Source organism: Monodon monoceros, unplaced genomic scaffold (assembly GCF_005190385.1).
Source record: "Monodon monoceros isolate NGI ecotype Baffin Bay Population unplaced genomic scaffold, NGI_Narwhal_1 Super_Scaffold_9, whole genome shotgun sequence".
Taxonomy (NCBI): Eukaryota; Metazoa; Chordata; class Mammalia; order Artiodactyla; family Monodontidae; genus Monodon; species Monodon monoceros.
In genome coordinates, this window is record NW_021703786.1 from 40197687 (window position 1) to 40209679 (window position 11993).

Sequence of the window (11993 nt, forward strand, 5' to 3'; positions counted from 1 at the left end):
GAAACTAACACACCATTGTAAAGCAGTTATACTCCAATAAAGATGTAAAAAAAAAAAAACCCTTCCCTGATAGCCGCCTGGGAGTTTGGGTCTTTTGAGCACGAGCCCCCCAGACTCCTTGCTTGGTGTCCTGCAACTAAACACTGGACCTTCCTTCACCAAAACCCGGTGCCAACTACCAAACGTAAGGTAGATAGCTAGTGGGAAGCAGCTGCATAGCACAGGGATATCAGCTCGGTGCTTTGTGACCGCCTGGAGGGGCGGGATAGGGAGGGTGGGAGGAAGGGAGATGCAAGAGGGAAGAGATATGGGAACATATGTATATGTATAACTGATTCACTTTGTTATAAAGCAGAAACTAACACACCATTGTAAAGCAATTATACCTCAATAAAGATGTTAAAAAAACAACAACAAAAAACAAAAGTCCTGGAAATACCGGCCAAACTCTACATACCTTATTTGGGTGCCTCACAAATGCAAAGTTTAATAAAAAAAAAAACAACAAAAAAAAACAAACCCGGTGCCAGCAAATTGGCTTTGCTGTGTGGTGGGCAAGCGGACCCAAGTCCATTCAGTAACAATACTCTCAAACCCTGGAAATGAGGTAAAATTAATTTCTAAATCAATAATAAAATGAACTATATTCCCTACTGTCTTTTACAATTTAGCAGCAGCATTAGAGCTGTGGGATTTTAATCCACTCAGCGTAAAAGACTTGAGCAAAGCTGCTCCTTTGAACACCACTGATTTTTATTTACTTTTTACTTTTTTTTTTGCAGTATGCGGGCCTCTCACTGTTGTGGCCTCTCCCGTTGCGGAGCAACAGGCTCCGGACGCGCAGGCTCAGCGGCCATGGCTCACGGGCACAGCCGCTCCACGGCATGTGGGATCTTCCCGGACCGGGGCACGAACCCGTGTCCCCTGCATCGGCAGGCGGACTCTCAACCACTGCGCCACCAGGGAAGCCCGCTTTTTACTTTTTAAAGTTGTCAGAGACATTTTCCCAGAATGCCCTGTGCTTAACTTGCTGAAAAGATTTCTACAGACTTAAAGGTACACTTTTCTCTTAGATGAGGAGTGATTGGTGAAACGGCGATTCCACTCTAATTCTCCAGGATATAACCAATTTCACAATACAAAAAAGTACATTTTAAACATTCTCTTCACTTTCTTACAAGCTTAAGATCTCTTATATGTGAAAGACGGCCAATATCTACCTTCACTGCACATAAATATGTCCTAGACTCTCCATTTCTCTTATCCTCATGAGAAAAATACATAGAGGACAGGACAGCATGATTAGAAGGCTTAACCAGATTTCAATTATTTGCTTTATTTTCCTTTAAATCTCACAGCACCCAGGAGACAGCTTCATGCTCACTGTGTTTTCGTTTCCTGCAAACCTGCTGGCCACCCACCTCCGGCCTCTATACTGAAGACTTCTGCCCACAAACTCCCTCTCCACCCCAAGTCTTAGCTTCCTGCTCATCGCGGTCAGTGTCCACAGGATGACTGACCCCCACCCAGACACGCTGCTGTTGGAGTATCTCCTCGCCATCCACATAAGGCCTCACGCTGAGGCTTCACCCCACAGACCCCGCCACCACCAGGAACCTGCTCCCTCTGGAATATCCATTTCAGAGCCCCATTCTCTCCCCCCACGGTAGTCAGCTCGCAAGAACCTGTGATGCTCAGACCTTTGTACCTCTGGGAGCGCTCCATCCACGACACCGCCTGGCAAGTTGGTCACGACACTTACTTCCTTGCAATGCCCCCAACTTCCTCACAAAAGCCTTATTTAACCATAAAACCCACATTTTAGATGAGCTCAGGTGGGCTCCTTCCCCAGGCCTACATTCAAATGACTGCTTGTTTCAAAGAAAGATTACACAGTTGTGTGAAGTTTGCCTCACTTTAAATGCACGATCGAAAGACTCAAACCAGCGCGCCTGGAAATGCTGCCATTTCCCTGTAGTTGGCATCCTGCCCACTCTCAAGTTCTCTGCTTCCAAGATTCACCTTTTCACATAATAATGGCTCTTGCACGGCTTCTGGTCTGATGTACAAGGTTGCAACAGACCAGCGCGCCCACGACAGCATACAGAAAGGTGTTATAAACTTTAAGAATGACATTTTTAAGGACACACAGGTGAGACAGGGATGCAAAGAAGTCCAGAGAAATTAGATTCCGAAGAGCCAGGAGCCCTTCCCAGCTGGGCAGTGACTGGTCCTCCTCCCCGGGGGCATCCTCAAAGGATCGGGCTTGCTGGGGTGGGTGGAGGGTCTCTGCTCGCTTGAGGAGATGTCCGTGGAGGGTTGTTTCTTTAAATGTATTTGTAAAGTATCTGGTTGGCATGTTGGGCTGAAATCTGTAGGAACTATAACTGCAGAACTAATTCTACCTTTGCTGAGTGTGAGCCGTGGTGCTGGTGGTGTAGGGGCTGGAGCCTGGCATGACACGGGTTGACAAGGAAGATGAGAGGGAGCTGGGGTCAGCGCGGTCACACTGCGGGGAACATCTGTCACCCGTGGACACCTGCCTTCAGTCCTGCTGCCAACAGCGTGCTGCCGGGAAGCTGTTGCCCAGCAGTAAAGACTGACTTCACGCTTCTGACCGGACTCTCCTTTGAGTCACAGGCTGCCTGTCCTGCAGCCCCTAGAAGGAGGTTCTCTGGAAGGTTCTTTTCAACATTTTGAGTCAGCGGGGAGCAGCAATGGTCTAAGACCCCAGGTCACTCCTTTCCTCTTTTTTTTTTTACTCCTTTTCTCTTAATTGCAGCCAATATCCTGCTTAGAAGTTCGTCACAATCCTTAACGGAAAAACTCCTTCACCTGACCCCACTCGTCTTTGGTGAGAAGGTGAGGGAAGAAGTTTTCGCATACTCAGGTGTGGGGAAGTTATTCCGGTTATACACGAGTTAACTCGAACTTCATGTTAACTAGAACAGCCTGCGTGTGGCCTATGACACGCATCTTACGTCTGCTTTAACCATTAAAGAAAAGGGCTCACTGACCAGAAGTAAAGGACGTCCCTGTTAACAATAAAGATGAGATGCCTCCCTCCCTGGGACCCCTTCAATGAAAACACTGCCCTCCCAGGCGCCAAGGCCACACTGTCCCGCTGCGTCCGTGCTGGTCTTTTTGGAAACATTGAAGGAACGTATCCCTGACTGGTTTGACCTCTGTTCTGACAAGATTTAAAACCGCGCTGAAAACCCTGCCTCTCCAGAGCAGATCCGCAGAGCTACTGAGAGGCCGTCTCCTGGGCCACAGTCCTCAGGTTGGCTCAGATAAAACTCTTTCCCATTCCTATCATAGATTGTTCATTGTCGACAAGGGGATGCTTTTACCACCCTCCAGGCTTCGTGCCACCCGCAAAGCCCATGAACAATTCCCGGCGATAAACATAGAATCTGGGTACTAAAACAACAACTAACCTTTCTTCTCCTCTGTGCTGAGTCCAGTCTCTCTTGCTCACAGCGGGTCGCGGACACGGGGCTCGCACCGGGCCCTTCAGCCTGGAGCTGCCGGTGGGAAACGGGTGCACCTGCACCTCAGCTCGGGGCCGCGTGCAGACGCGCAGCGCACGATACTCAGTCCAAGATGGCGGCGGCGGGCCGTGTGCAGAGGCGCTGCGCCCGACACTGCCATCTGCAGCCAGAGCCGCGCAGGCCCGTGAGAACCCCGCCCCCTCCCCACCCTCGAGACCCTATAAAGCGGCTCCACCATGGCCTGTTCGGCTTGTCGGGAGAGCTTGTCCTCTCCACCTTCTGACTGGAGAATAAAGCCTTCCTTTGCTTCTCATCCCAGCCTGGTCTCCTATTGGCTCGAATGACACCGGGCAGGAGGACCCTTGTTGGGACCCGACTTGGGAGGGTCGGTGACAACTGGACAATCCTGCAGCCTTAAGTTCGCTTGTCTTGGGCCTCACTAGTCTCCCCCCAATTTTAAGAGGAGTCAAATTGGCTGCCAGCCTGGAATCAGTGGGAAGAGAGAGCCTACTTCAAATGTTTTATTTCTTAACAACAAAATAAGAAATGAGACAAATCGGGCAGGTTAAGAATGGACAAGACAGAGTGAACACTGGTGTTGGTTATGTACTTCAGTACTTCACTTTACTTTTTAATAGGATTGAGACTTTTAATTAAAATAATGCAAAGGGAATATAACTTTAAAAGATTTTGTGGGGGGGAGGCGGGGACTTCACTGGTGGCGCAGTGGTTAGGAATCCGCCTGCCAACGCAGGGGACACGGGTTCAAGTCCTGGTGCAGGAAGATCCCACATGCAGTGGAAAAACTAAGCCCGTGCGCCACAACTACTGAAGCCTGCGCGCCTAGAGCCCCTGCTCTGCAACAAGAGAAGCCACCGCAATGAGAAGCCTACCCGCTCGCCGAGAAAGCCTGCGGGCAGCAACGAAGATCTAACGCAGCCAAAAATAAATAAATTAATTTAAAAAAAACCTGCTTAAAAAAAAAGTAGACTGAAATGTTCACAGGTAAAATAATATGATGCTGAGATCTGGGGCGGTGAGTGTTGGTGGTGGACTGTAGACCGGAAGCGAGACTGGCTGACTGCCCAAGCAGGTGGATAGGTACGTGAGGTTCACCTCTGGAGACAAGAGCGGCTGCTGCACTCTTGGAGGGAGGCGATGGGAGCGCTGTTTGAATATCCGCACCAACAATCTCCTCCGCCCCTGAGGGCAGAGCTCAGGGGACACCTCGGAGGAGGTGTCGGGGTGCGCGGCCAGGCCGCCCCAAGGATGCCCCCGCTCCCTCCAGCCCTCCCTGCCTGGCCGCAGCGCGCCAGCAGGGGCTCTCGCACGGCGCGGGGGGATAGGTGGCGACGGGCAGATCCACGACGACAGGCGGTGCGCCTGCGCAGGGAGGTGCCGCCCGCATTTCCCAGGAACGCCCGCGCGCCTGGCCCCGCCCAGCAACCGAGAATCCTCTGCAAGCCGGAAGCTGGGCGTTTGCAGCGGGTGTTGGGACGGATGGGCCGTGGTCCCGGGAGGGCGGCTCTGGTCCGAACCCCTCCCTGTAGAGGGTGAGCGCGGTCTCTGGCCGTTCTCTCCCCTCAGCCTGACGGCGGGCCGTCCGGAGCGGGCGAGGGTCCCTCGTCTCTGGGTGGACTTACCCCGCTCGGGGCGTGCGGAAGGTGGGCATCGAAGCCCCTCCGGCTTACTGAGAATTTCTCAGTCAGAGTGGGAGGAGGGCGCAGTGCCGAGGAACCACCTCCCCGTTTGTGTACTGAGTGAACGGCTGAATAACTAGAGGAGAGGGTGACCAGTTCACCCACGTCTCCTTCCGCAAGACGGGAAAGCGAGTCCGTGACCCCGGCCGCTCCGGGAAGGGAGGACCTCTGACGACCCGCGGACCTCCGCTCGGATGGGGACGGGGCTCCTGGGCGCCAGGCAGGGAGTGGTCGGCAGGGGCGGCATGGCTCGGGCGCGGGTCTCGGCAGCCCTGGCCTCTCGCATCGTTGGCAGCCGGCCGCCCCTCCCGTGTTAGGCCGGACTGCCGGCTGCGCGCGTCTGTACCCCTTCGCTTCCGTGCTCCAGGGCTCTCGCCCTCCTCTGCACACCCCGAGTGCTCTCGCCCTCCTCTGTACACCCCGAGTGTTGCTCCTTTTGCTAATTCGTCTGGTGTTCGCTTAGCTGGTAGACCTCAGCCCGCACCCTGTTGTGCAGACGCAAGAGTCGGCTGATTTGTTCTGTGAAGAGTCAGAAGGTAAATAGTTCAGGTCTCTTGATGGTCCACGACTTTGTCTTTGCAACAGGAAAGCAGAGCCATAGACAATATTTAGAGGAATAAGTGTGGCTGTGTTCCAGTAAAACTATTTATTGACGCTGAAATTTGAATTTCATGTGTCAAGAGATACTCTAATTTTTTTCAACCATTTAAGTTTCATGTAATGTATTACACTCTAGTGTAAAGCATGATGCTCAAAAATGAGATCAAGTAGTCCAGGTGTAGTTTTAAATCAGTGTACAGTGTAGTGAGATCATTACTTTTCAACTTCTGGGTGTAGGTCTGATTTAGTATGACCTAAGATTTTTCTTCAGGAAAAGGCCTCTACTCCGTAGGCTTGGAACAGGCAACTTCATTTTGCTTCCTCTCTTCTTACGTGTAGGCAAGAACGACCCCCCTTCTCAGTGGAAGGGCATTCTTGGGAGAGACAGTAAGGCCACGGCCCTGAGTATCCCTACATGTTTGTGCTGGTATCTTTACCTGGGCCATTTCTCAGGCTTGTGTTTACAGCGAGCAGCGTGTCCCAGGACAGAGCATGCTTGCTTGCCGTTCACTATAAAAGGAGTGATTTCCCCAAATGTTGCTTTCCTGTGATGCAGTCCCGCCATCTAGGCCCACCGGTACCCTCTTGTGATTGGGGTGGGGATGAGGGAAAGCAAGGGTAATTGGCTCAGATATGAAGTCTGGCTACTGCTCTTGCCACGAGTAACAAAGTTCTTTGTCTTTGACCCAGGAGTCGCATGTCTTGTGCCAGCACCCATGAAAATAACAGGCTAGTTTATTATCTTGGAAGTCAAGTAAAATCCCAGACCTTTTGCAGTTCTGGATGGACATGTAAAATGATTCTTTTTTCTGAGGAAACAATCTTGATTATTGTGCAGAGGTTCCTGCAGAGATGCACTCATCAAACATTTATTGAGGGCCTACTTCCTGCCATGTGCCTGGCGCTGTGCTTGGTGTAGGAGATACAGAAGTGAATACGCCAGTCTCTCCTCCTGGGAGCAGCGACAGCCGTCCATGGCTCCTCTCTGCCTCACACCCCAGTCCAAGTCACCAGCAAGTCCTGTATTCTACCTGCAAAACACACCACGTGCTGGGTCACTTCTCAGCACCTCTACCGCGACCACGAGTTCTCTGAATCACCTGTAAACACACCTTCCTAATTGGCTTCGCTGCTTCTGCCCTCGCTCCACTTTGGAACATTAGGATCACCTGGGCAGTGAAACACTGAGGTCCAGGTCCCAACCCAAATGAAGTTAATCAACTGCTCAGGTCATTCTAACGTTCAGCTAAGAGTGAGAGCCACTGCTGTGGACGGTGAGATACTGAGGGCTTTTCAGCAAATGGTGACACAGTCACATGCACTCCTCAACCTGCACAGCTGCATGTGGTGGTCCTGGTTAGATGTCTTGTCTTTGGCAAATGTGGCAGATACAGTGAGAGGTGCAAGATCTGGGGTAGGGTGAACACTTACCTGGCTACAAAATAAACAAGAGCTGATGAAAGGCCTGAAATGAGGTAGTGGCTGTTGGGATAGAGAAGAATGAACCGGAACATGGAGGGGTAAAGCCCAAATCCGATGGTCCAGGTGGTCATTGACCACGTGGTTGCCGAACGGGGAAAAGATCTGGGTGGGAGACCAGAATGGGAAGGGGGAGGGGAGTGCATCGTTTTTTGGGCTCTTCTCATATAAAGATTTGAATTTAAAAAACACGGGGAGACAAAAAACTTTCAATGCTCTAATCTCATCAAAATACGTAATTAGGTACATACTTTCTGTGTTCTCAGTTTTCACTTAACTATATATATATATATTTTTTTTTTTTTTTTCACTTAACAATATTTTACAGGAAGAACTCAACTAAGGGCTGGAGCCATGGGTTCCAACCCTTGTTCTGTCACACTCTGTACGTGACCTCAGGTCAGCATCCTGGGCTTCACTTTCCCCGTCTACACAGCAGACTCAATGCTGCTGACAGGCTTACACACACATGCATACATATCACCGCAGTGCACATGCTTGCCATGTTCAATGGTTATAGTGTTCTGAGGTGGGATAATTATAGTGAAATAGAGCGCCACGAGGAAAGTAACGGAAATAGAGGGCTGGAAGTACATTTACAGGCACATGCAAGTGAATTCATACCGGCCGGAAGATAGAGCATCGAGTGAAAACTAATGGCTTTAAGTTTTAAAGACCAAATAAAAGTTTAGCAAGAAAAACTAGTACTTTGCATGAAATAGACTCTCAGAATTCAAATTTAGATCAGAAACCTGCCTTAAGAAATGTGATGGGAAAGGAGTGTGATTAACTTATCAACACAGTAAATCATCAAGTTCATAGTTAAAACACAACATAGTTGGTGTCCTTACTTCGTTGCTCTTAACTGCCCCCTACTTAACCCACTTGCCAGGTTGACTGACATGCTCCCGTCCTCTGGAAATGCGCTGCTGACGGCCTTGGCAAAAGACCTCGTGGTTAAGTTTGCTGCTTTCCTAGTAAGCGTTAACACTTGTGTTCTCTCCAGTTTAGTTTGCTCAACAAGACTTCTTTGCTCCCAGAGTCCTTCGTCTGGGAGGTAATTATGTCTCCCATTACATAGATATTATGTAACTGATGAAACTGACGGCAGAGTTGCCTTTATGCACACTCAATGGTTGGAAGGGCTCAGCCCACTTGCTAAGCACGCCCAGTAGCAGTGAGCCTGCCCACTGCCCAGATCTGGCTTCTAAATTTCTGCCTATTAAAAAGAGCCAGGGATTCCTGGAGAAATGGCTCATGTCATACCTGGGGCATTTAAAGTGCAAGGTGAACCTGAGATGGCTTTGTCAAAAGGCCATGAAGTGCCCAGGGCTTCCCTGGTGGCACAGTGGTTAAGAGTCCGCCTGCCAATGCAGGGAACACGGGTTCAAGCCCCGGTCCGGGAAGATCCCACAGGCCGCGGAGCAACTAAGCCCGTGCGCCACAACTACTGAGCCTGTGCTCTAGAGCCTGTGCTCTGCAACAAGAGAAGCCACCACAATAAGCCCATGCATCGCAACGAAGAGTAGCCCCTTCGTCGCAACTAGAGAAAGCCCGCGCACAGCAACGAAGACCCAATGCAGCCAAAAATAAATAAATACATTTACAAAAAAAAAAAAAAAAGGCCATTAAATGCCCAGAGATTGGAGGGGTAATGTCAAAAGACAAAAGGGCTACTTGAAGGGTTCTAACTGGCCAAATCTGGGATAATTAGAGCATCAGAAACAATGATCATAATTGTTTGTGACACACTGAATCACTCGTCATCACTGCCAGTGACTCCTGCCTCTGAAAACTGGTAATTTAAGGAAAGACTCGAGCATGACCCTACGTGCATTCCCAGCCGATGAAGGAAAGCTCTTCCTTAAAGAATGCCAGTCAGTAAATGTAAAAAGAATGATAGAAAATTGCCATTTTGCAGGGGGAATTCCCTGATGGTTCAGTGGTTAAGACTCCTCGCTTCCACTGCAGGGGGCACGGGTTCGATCCCTGGTCGGGAACTAAGATTCCGCACGCCACATGGCGCAACCAGAACAAATAAAGAAAATCACCATCTTGCAAATCTTGACGAAATGATTGATTCCGGCAAGGATCATCATCATTGGATCCCCAAACCACCAGATACAAGGCTTGGTAAACGGGCTATCCATGCACTGCTGGTGTCAGTGCACAGGTTATCCATTAACCGCAACAGTAAAAACATACCTCACGTTGGGAAGATGTGGCGATCAAATTCTGCATCACAGATAGTGAGCCAACCAGATATTAACGAGACTTCTGTTGTGATGCAAGATGAAATACATCTATGAGGTGTTAATGTCAAAAATTTGTAACCTGAATACACCAAGCCTTTGGCCCTAATTGCAAATTTACAGAAACTACAGGAACAAGAAAAACAAACCACGTGTAAACAATCAGGTACCTCCTGAAAGTCAGACATTCTACAACTGATCTGCTCTATTTAAAGAAAAAAAAAAAAAGTCCTGGAAAAAAATCAAAGGTGGGAAGCTGTTCCAGGTAGATGGAACAGACAATCATGTGTAAGGCTCGCAATGAGACTGGATCAACAGGGAAAATGGAAACATGGGCTGAGCACTAGATATTAGTGCTGTTCATTTTTTGAGGTACATAATGTTACTGTGGTTGTTTTTATGAGATGCATGCTTAGTGTTTAGAGGTGAAATGTCTGTAAGTTACTTTCCAATTGTTCAGTAAAAAATACGGCAAAATGCTAATTTTTAAATTTTTAAATGTTAATTTTAAATGTTAATTTAATTTAAATCTAGGTGGATATACAATTTTATTATTATTTAACTTTTCTGTATATTTGCACATTTTCATAATAAAAAGTTGGAAATAAGACTGCCTGTTAAAAAAAACCTTCAGGGCTTCCCTGGTGGTGCAGTGGTTGAGGGTCCACCTGCCAAGGCAGGGGACACGGTCTTGTGCCCCGGTCTGGGAGGATCCCACATGCCGCGGAGCGGCTGGGCCCGTGAGCCATGGCCGCTGGGCCTGTGCGTCCAGAGCCTGTGCTCTGCAGCGGGAGAGGCCGCAACAGTGAGAGGCCCACGTACCGCAAAAAAACAACAACAAACAAACGAAACAACAAAACTTCAAAGCGTGGATCAGACAACTGTAAAAGTGGGAAAAACACAAAGATCTCGGATTCTCCACTATTATTATTATTGTTATTTTATAAGAGCGTCAATTGCCTCAGTGTTTCAGTGGAAGACCTTATAAATGCATTATTTACATAAAACACACAAAGGTAGGAAATACAAATCAATGCAAAGAAAGGCGCTATGGACTGTAACATTCCACACATTCATTCCAGGAGAAAACAACGTTGTGTAAGTTATGAAGTGCTATTATAAAAATTGCATCTTAAATACAATGGTTATTTTTTAACATGATAACTATGGCATAAGCATAATTTGAGTATTATGCAACCTGGAGAAAATCTGCACTTTGTGAAGGATGATTCCGTGACATCAAGGTTAACTATTAGGAGGACAAGGGGAAAGCAACTTCTTGAAGAAAACACTCAACAAGAAAGACTTGAAGATGCTGGTACCCCAGGTCCTTAGCCACTGCCCCCCCACCCCCCCGCCCCTGGCCAACCAGGTTTCTCCAACGTCCAAATGAAGCTGCATGGTCAACACATGCTTAAATTGGTATTTATGACACCAGAATTTATATCAGGTTTTCCTCACCTAGCTCAGGAAAACTTCCTCTGCAAAGATGTCCTATGATTTTTCAGGAATATCCCCATTGTTAAGATTTGGGGATTCTCATTCTTCATTTTTAAGTAGTTCCTGTCACTAACAAATGACCAATATTTGTTAAATATTTCTTTGCATGTATGCACCAAAAAGTATTTAAAATTTTGCCAATTTCACTCCGTATCAGTTACTTCTACCTTATTACTCAAGTCTAACTTGACTACTTATTTATTCATTAATTCAACCAACATAACTTGACCAACTACCATATGCAAGGCACTGAAGAAAGAAACAAGAACAAGAGGAAAGGTCAGCTCTCAGGACATGGTCTTAAATTCTGAGTGCAATGCTGTGGATAGTAAATAGTATTTTCACCCGTTTCTATTTGCGTTTCTACCAGTTTTCCTTTTATGCTGTTTGGGACCCCACAAACTCAGTTATTATTGTTGAATGATTACTGTATCAATGATAGTTTCTGCATCAATTCTTTTTCCAATGAAACTTTTTTTCCCTGTTATTTTAAGAGTAATCCCTATTTTACTTATACATACAAGGAGTACCAATTTCAATTATCCTTTTGAAATCAGTCATTTCAGTTTCAGTTTCTTCTTATAAACAGGCTGAATTTTGCTTTTTAATTCAAGTAGTCATTCATTTTCTTAGGTAAACCAAGTCCAGCAACACTTCAGTTATAACAGTTGCCTCTGTATTATCTTTCCTCACCCTTACGTCTTCAACTTTTTCCCCCAACCCACTTTCTGCACTGAACTCAAACCTATTTTCCACTACTTGTTTTTTCCTCATACTATTTAAATAGCTGCTTTCATTACATCCTTAAGATAATGGGGCTGCATCTGGCAACCCATTTTAGCAGGTTTCTTAGGTTCATTCCAGGACGTACTGGTTAACATCATGTCCTTGACTTTATCTTTCATTACTTTAGAAAGCTTTCTATTGCTTAAACCAGCTGTGGTTTTCGGCATTTAAGCCCTGGAAGA

The 11993-nt window shown here is 47.5% G+C and overlaps 1 pseudogene; it reads left to right on the plus strand.

Moving 5' to 3' along the window:
* Positions 1-3777, plus strand: part of LOC114889548 — an 11659-nt pseudogene extending 7882 nt beyond the window's left edge.
* Positions 3778-11993: the final 8216 nt, after the last annotated feature.